At 41.2% G+C, this 11,972-nt stretch overlaps 1 protein-coding gene across 4 annotated transcripts in view; it reads right to left on the minus strand.

The window, feature by feature from the left end:
• The window catches only part of RAB23 (RAB23, member RAS oncogene family), a 33,190-nt gene extending 21,513 nt beyond the window's left edge, over nucleotides 1-11,677 (minus strand). Inside the window, exons 1-2 of one of the 4 annotated variants that reach the window (XM_058432530.1) lie at nucleotides 11,140-11,323; nucleotides 10,683-10,818 (exon numbers count right to left, since the gene is read on the minus strand). The gene's annotated coding sequence lies outside the window, so the exon portion shown is untranslated. Of the gene's footprint in view, nucleotides 1-124; nucleotides 1,145-10,682; nucleotides 10,819-11,139; nucleotides 11,324-11,392 lie in introns of those variants that run through there. The other 3 variants (XM_032141063.2, XM_032141065.2, XM_032141064.2) reach the window with 3 other exon arrangements.
• Between the last annotated feature and the right edge of the window lie 295 nt (nucleotides 11,678-11,972).

Genomic DNA, 11,972 nt, shown 5'->3' on the forward strand with positions numbered 1-11,972 from the left:
ATGAATCCTCATCAGTAGCGCAATGCATGACATTCACATATCAATAAATACCTAGATCTACTTTCATAGAATGATGACTAGGGTCATTAGATTTGATGCCTGATTATTTAAAGGTGCCACTTACTAGTTCTGTGCTCTTAGTGAATACGTTGCTTCACTTCTTCAGGCTTCTGTTTCCTGGCAATAATATCCATCTCATATGGTTGTTGATCAATGATACACGTAAAGCACTTAGCATAGTGAAAAGTTATGCATTCAAAATTTAGTTAAGCATTCCTGATCCAAAAATCTGAAGTCTGAAATGCGGCAAAATCTGTAATTTTTTAAGCACTGACATGATGCCATAAGGGAAAAATTCCATACCTGACATGTGATAGGTAACAGTCAAAACAGTCAAAACTTTGTTTCATGTACAAAAATACTGAAAGTACTGTATAAAATTACTTTGAGGCTATGTGTATAAGGCATATATGAAACATAAATGAATTTCCTGTTTAGACTTGGGTCCTGTCCCCAAGACATCTCATTATGTACATGCAAATAGGGCAGGTGTGGTGGCTCATGCCTATAATCCCAGCATTTTGGGAGGCTGAGGCAAGAGGATCGCTTGAAGCCAGGAGTTTGAGACTAGCCTGGGCAACATATAGAGACCCAGTCGCCACTAAAAAAAATAAAATAAAATAAATTAGCCGAGTGTAGTGGTGCATGCCTGTAGTCCCAGCTACACAGGAGGCTGAGGTGGGAGGATCCCTTGAGCCCAGGGGTTTGAAGCTGCAGTGAGCTATGGTCATGCCACTGTACTCTAGCCTAGGTGATAGAACAAGACGCTGTCTCTAAAACAAATTAAAATAAAAAAACATTGTAAATCCTCCATAGTGTATCACCAAATAGGCAACAAATTCAAAATCTGTGGAGATTGCTTTTCAACCTCACAGGTAATAATTTATGTCCCTAAAAAAGCACCCCGAAGAAGGTTTTGTATAATAGCGTACGACCATGTGTCAGCACTGGGCTCTTAGTTATAGTGATTTGGTGTTTGGTTTACAATGAATCCTGTACAAATAAATAGCTTACACCACACATTCTTGCTTTAGTTTCAAACCTTTATAGTTACACATACAGTGAAAGCAACAGAATGGGCACTTTGCATTTTAAGAATGAAAAGAACAGAAAGTCAATTTCTTCATGTTTCTTCTTAAAATTACTAGTTAGGCTACTGCCCATTTAGCTATTATATTTCAACTACTTTAACTGAAAATCCATCTATACAACCACTATGCCAAGGGAGTCCAAAATGTGAACATTCCTTTCTTTGTCCCTAATAGTCTCAGCAATTGTCTCTGGTACTTTACAAACCTGAGTGATCGTAAGAATCACCTAAAAGTACTTGTTAAAGTACAGTTCTGGGTCTCTGCCTCAGACATAATTTATCAGAAATTTCACAGGAGGCCTTGGAATCTGGTTTATAAAACAAGCAGAAAAGGTGCTGCTTAGCTCTCCCTTCATGAGCTGCTAGCTGGCAGTCTCTGCTACCTCACCTTCAGGATCCACTGCACTGTCCACTCCTGTTGAGGCCACATTCTCCCCAGGTAAAGACTAAACAGGCAGTGCCACTTGAGTTGGGCCAATTCTGCACAACATGGATCCTCTTTGGTCTGGGGCTCCCCATCAGACTAGCTGAGATTTTTCAGAAATGCACTGCAGTCTGGGGCTCTTTCCACCCCATCTTTCTTTATCCTTTCACAAGTATAAAAACTAGCTTTGCAGCCTCTTTATCCTTCTCAGGCATTTCCCCCAATAAATCTCTTGCACTTCTAATTCCATCTTGATACTTGCTTCCTGGAGAACTCAAATGGATATACATCCCAAGTGATTTTACAATCAGGTAAATGTCAAAGCCAATATCCTATGCTAGTGATTCTCAATTTTGGCTATACACTGGAATCATCTAGATAACTTTTTTAAAATACTTGGCTGGGGGCAGTGGCTCACACCTGTAATCCCAGTGCTTTGGGAAGCTGAGGCAGGAGGATTGCTTGAGGCCAGGAGTTCAAGACCAGCCTGGGCACCATGTGAGTCCCTGTCTCTACCAAAAGAAAAAAAAATTGGCCAGGCATGGTGGCATGAGCCTGTAGTCCCAGCTACTCGGGAAGCTAAGGCGGGAGAATTGTTTGAGCCCAGGAGTTCAAGGCCACAGTGAGCTATGACTGTACCACTGCACTTCAGCTTGGGTGACAGAGCGAGGCGCTGTCTAAAAAACAAACAAACAAACAAAAAACCTGATGCCTGATGCCTGCATCTTGTCCTCTGAATATACGATCAGATGGTCTAGGGCAGTGGTTCCCAACCATTTTGGCACCAGGGACTTGCTTTGGTGGAAGACAGCTTCCACAGATGGGAGGTTGGTGGGGGGCAGTGGAGGGATGGTTTGGGGATAAAACTGTTCTACCTCAAATCATCAGGCATTAGTTAGATTCTCATAAGGATATAAGGAGTGCTGCAACCTAGATCCCTCACATGTGCAGTTCTCAATAGAGTTTGGGCTCCTATGAGAATCTAATGCTGCTGCTGATTTGACAGGAGGTGGAGCTCAGGCAGTAATGCTCGCAGCCACTCACCTCCTGCTGTGTGGCCCAGTTCCTAACAGGCCACAGAACGGTACCAGTCCACGGCCTGGGGGTTGGGGACCCCTGGTCTAGGGTACAATCTGGACATCAAGTATCACCATCCTATTACCCTACACAAGATGTAGTCTTTAGGACACAGGGTCAAATATAAAATTCTGACCAGGATCTGACCCTTGTTCATCCAGCTGTATCTCACACTGGTTCAGTTCCTAGAAAGCAACTTCCTTTCTCTACCTAAACAATTCTTCACCCAAAAAGACTGTTACTTTCCAAAAAAGGCAACAACAAAAATCTTATCACATTTTATCCTTTTAAAGATACATACTTCAGACACTTTTGCTTCTGAACTGATACACATTTTTCCCTATTCCTTCCTCTAAGTATAACTAAAAATTTTGGATACTATATATAAACAAACATTAGACACTGAAAAGTGGAAAGGTACCACAGGACACAAAGCACAACATGGTAATGAGTTTTCCTTGAGTTCTTTTTACCTCATATATCCCAGACTGGATTATAGAAAAGCTAGTAACCAGGAAATATCACCACCACCAACAAAAAAAACATAAAAGCCTACTCTCTTGAGTCAAAGGACCAGGAAAGGGGCAGCCTAGCAAGCAGAAAGATAGAAAACACCTATACCCGTGTGAGGGCTATATTGATGCACCCCAACTCCCTCTATGGGGTGGTGTCAGAAAAGACCAACTGGGGAGGACTGGGGAGAACTTGCATCCTCACTGGAAGAAATGAAGGCACCCCCTACCCCTGCCCAACCACCACCAGGGCATCCCTGGAGACCATGAGGGAGCCTGAACTCCCACCCCACCCACCAATTCAGTCATCTCTACCCCTTTTCACCTCTACTTTTTTGCTGGGGTGGTGTCGGATGAAGCCGATTAGAAAGTCAGGACTTCCACTATCTCTCACAGGTAGTAAGGCCATCTGCTGACTCCCTGCAGTGTCAGTGGGTCCGCCTCTTCCCAGCCAGGGTGGCATCAGTGGCCCCCAGTAGACAGTCATCATGACCAGTGGTAAGAGGAGCTCTTCCCATTCTCAGTTTCTTTCTTTTTTTTTTTAGGCAGTGTCTCATTCTACACTCCAGGCAGGAGTGCAGTGGGGTGAACACAGCTCACTGCAGCCTCAACTTCCTGGGCTCAAGCAATCATCCCACCTCAGCTGGGACTACAGGCGCACACCACCACGCCTGGCTAGTTTTTGCATTTTTTTTTGCAGAGACAGGGTTTTGCCATTTTGGCCAGGCTGGTCTCAAACTCCTGGGCTCAAGCGATCAGCCTGCCTTGGCCTCCCAAAGTGCTGGGATTACAGGCACAAGCCACCACGCCCAGCCCACTGTGTTTCAATGGAAGACAAGCAGGAAACCTGGAGTTTTATCCTCACCTGGTAGTAAAGAGGTAGTGCCCCACCCTTCCTGTTTTTGGAGCACATCAAAGGAAGGGAATCAAGCTAAAAGAGAATGTAATGAGACCAGAGAATCACAACATAACACTCCCAGTGTCCTGATTTCATCGAAAATCACTCAGCACACCAAGAACCAGGAAAATCTTAAATGCAAAAGACAATCAATAGACACTAGCAATGAGATGACAGACATTAGATTCATGTAATAAGGATTTTAAAAATAAAAAGTTAACCAGCAGTCAATGAGCAATTATGGATATACTTAAACGAATGTAAAAAATAAAGAGTCTCAAAAGTAAACAGAAGATATAAAGAAGTACCAAATGGAAAGTAGAACTGAAAATTATAATAACCATAATTTAAAAAACTCAATGATACGTTCAACGGCAGAATAAAGAGGACAGAGGAAAGAATTAGTGAACTTGAACATACAATCTGAGCCATGCAAACAGGCTGAAATAAAGGACAGAGCCTTCAAGACCTGTGGAACTAAACCACAAAAAAATCGCATATTTCTGTCATTGGAGTTCCAGGAGGAGAGGAGAAAGAAGAAAGGGCTAAAAAAGGACTTGAAGAAATAATGACTGAAAATTTCTCAAATATGGAAAAAGATAAAGCTACAGATTCAAGAAGCTGAGTAAATCCCAAACAGGATAAACCAGTCAAAATCTAGACCTAAACAAATCAAAGTCAAACTTCTGAAAACTAAAGACAAAACATTTTGAAAGCAGCCAAAGAAAAAGGATGGGGAAAAGTAATTTGAATGACAGTGAATTTCTCCTCAGAAACCACGGAGGCCAGAAGGAAGTGGCACATCATTTTTTGAGTGTTGAAAGAAAAGAACTGTCAACTCAAAATTATATATCCAACAAAAATATCCTCTAGGAATGAAAAGGAAATCAAGGTAATCTCTGATGAGGGAAAACTAAGAGCATTTGTTGACAGTAGACCAATGCAAAAGAACAGCTAATGGAAGTTCTCAGTGGAAAGGAAATAATTTTTTAAAAGAAGAACTTGGAGTATCAGAACAAAAGAAAGAACATGGTAAGAGCAAAAATATTGTTAAATACAATAGACTTCCCTTCTCCTCTTGAGTGTTCTAAACTATGTTTGATAGTTGAAAAAAATTATAAAACTGTCCAATGTGGTGTTCAATATATGTAGGGAAAATATTTAAGACAATTATAAATGGGGAAGGATAAAGGACTATAAAGGGAGGTACGGGTTCTACACTTCACTTGAATTTGTAAAATATTGACTGTAATGATAAATTACGGTGATAAATCACATATACAGTCATGCACCACATAACATTTCGGTCAATCATGGATTGCATATACAACAGTGGTCCCTTAAAATTACAATGCCATATGTTTACTATGCCTTTTCTATGTTTAAATATGTTTAGATACACAAATATTTACCAATGTGTTACAAGTACCTACAGTATTCAATACAGTAACAGTGTACAGGTTTGTGGCTTAGGAGCAATAATCTATAGCATACAGCCTAGATGTGTAGTAGGCTATACCATCTAGGTCTGTGCAAGTACATTTTAGTATGTTCACACAATGACAAAACCATAATGTGCATCCCCATAGTTAAGCAATGCATGACTATATATATAATGTAATACCAATAACAACCACTAAAACAATAAATAATACAAGCAGGTACTCTCAAAAACAGATAAATCAAAATGGAATTCTAAAAACACAATAAAATCAGAATTTAATTGAAATTTATAGAACTGTCTATACAACAGCACAATATACCTCCTTTCAAGTACCCAAAGAGAACATATTCTGGGCCATAAAACAAACATCAACATGTCACAGGGCAAACCCCAAAACTGGAGTTCAGCCCAGGAGGCCACGTGGGTTTTTGGCTTTGTGCAAAAGGAATTCAAGGGTGAGCCAACAGAGTGACATGAAAGCAAGTTTATTAAGAAATTAAAGGAATAAAAGAGTGGCTGCTCCATAGACAGAGAGGCCCTGAGGGCTGGTGGTTGGTTATTTTTATGGTTTTTTTTTTATTATATGCTATACAAGGGGTGGATTATTCTTGACTTTTCTGGGAAAGGGATGGGGGAATTCCCAGAACTGAGGGTTCCTCCCCCTTTCAGACAATATAAGGTAACTTCCAGACGTTGCCGTGGCATTTATAAATTGTCATGGTGCTGATGGCGGTAACCTTTAGTATGCTAATATATTATAATTAGCATACAATGAGCAGTGAGGACAACCAGAGGTCACTTGCATGACCATCTTGGTTTTCGCCAGCTTCTTTACTCATCCTGTTTTGTCAGTGGGGATCTTTTCAGACCTGTATCTTGTGGAACCAGATCTACTGACCTCCTGTCTCAAACACACTTAAAATAATGGAAATCATACAGAATGTGTTCACTGATCACAATGGAATCAAACCAGAAATCAATAACAGAAAGATAAAGCAGGGAAATCTCTAGACAGAAACTAAAAGCACACACTGTTCAAACAATCCAAGATTCAAAGTAGTAGTCATAAGTTAAAAAAAAAAAAAAAAAAAAACTTAAATGAAAGTGAAAATACATGTGAAACTTTGTGGGGCACAGCTAAATTAGTGCTGAAATGGGAAAATATATTTTATTTTATTATTATTATTTTTGAGACAAAGTCTCACTCAGTAGTCCAGTGGCCCGATCTCGGCTCACCGCAACCTCCCCCTCCCATGTTCAAGCAATACTGCCTCAGCCTCGCGAGTAGGTGGGACTACACGCATGCATCACCATGCTGGGCTAATTTTTGTATTTTTAGTAGAGACAGGATTTCACCATGTTGGCCAGGCAGGTCTCTAACTCCTGGCTCAAGTGATCCGCCCGCCATGGCCTCCCAAAGTGCTGGGACTACAGGCGTGAGCCACCGTGCCCAGCCTGAGATACGAAAATTTAGAGCACTACATGCTTACCTTAGAAAAGGAAAACAGTTTCAACTCAATAATCTAAGAACTTACTTCAAGAACTAGAAGAGCAAAATAAACCCAAAGCAAGCAAAAAAAGGAAGATACTAAAAAAGAAGAACAGAAATCATTGAAATTGCAAACAGAAAAACTGATGAAACAAAAAGCTGGCTTTTTGAGAAGATCAATAAATTTAACAAAACTTTAGTGAGACTAACACAAAAAAGATAGAGGACACAAATACCTAATACCGGGAATAAAATAGGGGATAGCAACATAGACTCTGCAGACTCAAAAGGATAATGTAACATCCCTACACACATAAATGTGATAACCCAGACAAAATGAACCAAATTCTTGAAAAAGCATAAATGACCATAATTCACCCAATATAATATAGGTCCATTTGAATACCCCTATAACTATGAAGGAAATTGAATTTGTAATGTAAAAACTCAGAAAGAAATCTATAGGATCAGGCAATTTCACTGAAGAATTCTACTAAACATTTAAAAAAATTAACACCAATGTACACAATCTCCTCCAGAATAGAGACGAGGAAACACTTCCCAACTCTTTTTATGAAGCCAGCATTATCTTGATACCACAAAAAGACACTACAAAAAAGAAAATCAGACAAACTCTTCTGAACAAAGATGTAAAAATCTTCAACAAAGTATTAATAAATTGAATTCAGCAATATTTAAAAAACAATACATTGCAACCAAGTGGACTTTATTCTGGGAATGCAAGGCTAGTTAAACACGCAAAAAACAATCAATGTAGTCCACCATATTAATAAACTCAAGGAAAAAAACACAACATAATATCAATTGATGCAGAAGAAATACTTGACAAAATTCAACATTTGTGAGAAAACTCTGAGCAAACTAGAAATAGAATGGGACTTCTTCAACCTGGTAAAAGGCATCTATAGGCCGAGCACAGTGGCACATGTATGTAATCCTAGCACTTTGGGAGGCCAAGTCAGGCTGATCACCTGAGGTCAGGAGTTCGAGACCAGCCTGGACAACATGGTGAAACTGCATCTCTACTAAAAACACAAAAAATTAACTGGGTGTGGGGTCGCTCGCCTGTAATCCCAGCTACTCAGGAGACAGAGGCACAAGAATTGCTCGAACCCAGGAGGCAGAGGTTGCAGTGAGCTGAGATCGTGTGCCACTGCACTCCAGCCTGGGTGACAGAGTGAGATTCGGTCTTAAAAAAAAAAAAAAAAAAAAAAAGCATCTATAACATAAAACAATTCTGGAAGACAGACTGCTTTCCCCTCAGATTGGGAACAAGGTAAGGATATCTATTCTCACTACTCCTATTCATCATATATGAAGTTCTAGTCATTGTAATAGGAAACAAAAGTAAAACACAAATTAGGAAAAAAATAAAACTTTCTCTATTCACAAATGACATGATTATCTTTGTAGAAAAACCCATGGAATCCACCAAAAATTTAAAAACCAAACCCTGAGCTAATGAGTTTAGCAAAGTCAGAGGACATATGTACAACACACAAAATTCAATTGTATTTCTACGTACAAACAATGTACAATTTGAAACCAGTATTTTTTAGAATGAAATTTACGATAGCTCCAAAAACATTAAATACTTAGGTATAAATGTAACAAAACATGTACACAATTTGTATGCTGAAAACTACAAAACACTAAACAAATCAAAGACCTAAATAAATGGAAAGACATATCATGTTCATAGATTGGGAGACTCAACAAAGAAAACAGCAATTCTCCCTAAATTGATCTATGGGTGTACTATAATTTCAATCAAAGCACCAGCCAAATTTTTCTGTATCCACAAGCTGATTCTAAACTTTATACACAAAGGTAAAAGAATCAGAATAGCTAAAACAATTTTGAAAAAGAATAAAACTGGAGGAAATTATACTACCTGATTTTAAGACATTATAAGGCTAAATTAACAAAGTGTAATACTGGCAAAGGGAAAGGTAAGTAAATCAATGGAACAAAACAGGCCCAAAATAGACCCTCACAAATAAAGCCAATTGATTTTTAACAAAGGTGCAAAAGCAATTCAATGGAGAGAAGACCGTCTTTTCAACAAATGGTGATGGAAAAACTGGACATCCATATGCAAAAAAGTAAACCTTCACACCTTATACAATTAACTCAAATGGATCACAGATCTAAACGGAAAACTTTTATAAAACAATTTTTAGAAGGAGAAAATCTTGACCTGTTAGGCAGAGTTTTTAGACATGACACCAGATGACCCATAAAAGGAAAAACCAATACTGGACTTCACCAAAATTAAAAACATTGCTGTCTGAAAGACACTGTTAGAATGAAAAGACAAGACAGACTGGAAGAAAATACCTGAAAAACATGTATCTGACATATAATTTGTATCCAAAACATATAAAGAACCTTCAAAACTCAACATAAGAAAACAGCCCAATTTAAAAATGGGCAAGAGACTTGGCCAGATACCTCACCAACGACTCCATGTGGCAAATGAACACATGAAAACATGTACAACATCTTTAGCCATTAGTTAAAGGCACATTAAAACCACAATGAGATACCACTACACACCTATTGGAATGGCTAAATTTAAAAAAACTGACACTACCAAATGCTAGAGTACGTGGAGCAACTAGAACTCTCACATGTTGCTTGTGGGAATGCAAAATGACACAGACACTCCAGAAAATAGTTTAACAGTTTTTTTAAAAGTTAAACACACATTTACCATATGACCCTGCAATCCACTCCTAGCAATACCCTAGAGAAATGAAAACATGTCCATACAAAAACCTGTACATGGTATTCATAGCAGATCGATTCACAATCACAGAAAACTGAAAACCTCAAAGTCCTTCCATGGGCAGATGTAGAAACAAACTGTGGCATATCCACATAATAAAATAGTACTCAGCAATAAAAAAAGAAATTATCCATACATGAAACAACTTGGAGAAGTCTTAAAGGCATTATGCTGAGTGAAAAAAAGCTAATATCGAAAGATTACCAACTGTTATGATTCCATTTCTAGAAAAGATTAGTAATTGCCAGGAGTAAGGAGCATCACATAAAGGGATCACATTAGGTTTTTTTTCTGTGAGGGGGGAGTGATAGATTTGTTCTACATCCTTACTGTAGTGGTGGTAACATGAGTCTAAAATTCGAAGAACTGTACATCGAAAAAAGGATCAATTTTACCATATACTTTTTAAAATAATAAATTAATTTCCTTAAAATAAATTTAAAGAAAAAAGCCAAATTAAATTTTAACAGGCAGTCGGACTCTTGCTTTTCAGAAACTACTCTATAGACTTAAAGCACTAGATCAAAACAATTACGTTCTTAGAAATAAGCATAATTCCGAGTACAATTAAAAACCTTGACAATAATACCTTGTATAAACACCCTTTCCCCAAAACTTTTAACATTTTGCTAATGCGGTCTAATAAATTAGAAAAGCAAAGGGTGAATTAACTCACTAGTCAAAAGGTTGTTTTCTCATAACAGCCTTTATTTAAGTAGAAGTACAGTTATATTTGTAAAAATACTGAAAAACTTCTTAGGATCAATGAAATTACCTAGATGTTACGAGATACATAAAAACCTAGAGAAGTTAACAGCCATTTTCAGACCCTACTGCCACTTCACTAGCTCCTGATAATGAAGATCTTACTCTCACACGCTCTCAGGTTCTTACTCCCGGGAACTGCCGATGGCTCCTCGGATCTCCGAGTAAAGTTAATTCTGCAGCAACCAGTGTCAATGGAATAGCACAATTTGGCTCATTCATATTCCAGCACTCTATGAACAAGAAACTAGGGAAGGGTGGGGTCGCGGGTAAAAAGTGGTCGCACTCCCCTGCAGGGAGGAGTCTAAATGCCAGGGTGGAGCTGAGGACTCTCTTCGCCGTCAAACCTAACCTGGGCACTTCACGCCCTTACTGGTGTCTGGTCCAGCCCGGGTCGCCCCTTCCCCATTCGGGACTTGGGGCAGGCAAAAGGCCGAACGTTTGGCCAGACTGGGGACGCAGCGCCGCCCTCGCTCCACCCCTCTTTCCCGCCCACCCGGCAATTCCAGGTACCGACCGCTGGGAGCTGGGAGCTGGGAGGGGGCGCCGGGCTGGCGCTGCCGCCCACCTTCTCTAGCTGGAACTTGGGATGGGTGCTCAGGGACTGGAGAGCCGGCGCTCGGCGGTCGGAACCGGGAGATGGGGCAGCCGGGCCTGGAGGCCCCTGCCCTCGATACCCCTGCCCACTCCGGAGAGTAAGGCACAACCCGGGACCCCGGGGAGAAGCCGACTCTTCCCCAGTGGAGCCGGACGAACCCCCAGCCCCTGGAGAGGGCGAGTGAGTGCAGCGCCGCTGCACTGCAGCGCGAGCCGCTACTCACCGTCCCCCGCCGGCCGCGGACCCGCCGCCCGGCGCCGCCGGCTCCTCCTGGTCGCGGCGCAACCGCTGCCGCCGCTGCCTCCTTCCGACGCGCCAGCTCTCCCTGCGGGGCAGAACGGCTAGTTCGCACCCTCTTTCGCTCTCTTAAGAATGATTATGATTTTTAAACGAACTTTATTAGTAGCCAGGGCTCAGACTGAGTGGCTCAGCAGCAGCTCCGCCGGGGGTGGTGGGGCGCGGGAGTCTCGACTCCCCTCATCTGTGGACCCGCCGCGCTGCGGCGCATGCGCCGTGCTTCGTCTGCGCATGCTCTGTGCGGACCCGCGGCCCTGCCCGCCCCTGTTCTGGCGGGTGTCTGGCGGCGGCTCAGCTTTCCAGGCGCCTGCAAGGGATCCCGGGAGGGCAGTGGGGAGACCAGAGGCGAGCAGGATCTCCTAGATCGTGAACTCTAGAAAAGAGAAATCGGCCAATGGCGGTCCGCATGAGTTTCGCCTACAGAGTTATCACACTTCCAGAGTCCTCAAAGGGCTTGCCCCGCTTCGGACACATACCTTATTTTCTTGACCAGATGACATCTTAGG

Source organism: Hylobates moloch, unplaced genomic scaffold, assembly GCF_009828535.3.
Source record: "Hylobates moloch isolate HMO894 unplaced genomic scaffold, HMol_V3 SCAFFOLD_20, whole genome shotgun sequence".
NCBI lineage: Eukaryota > Metazoa > Chordata > Mammalia > Primates > Hylobatidae > Hylobates > Hylobates moloch.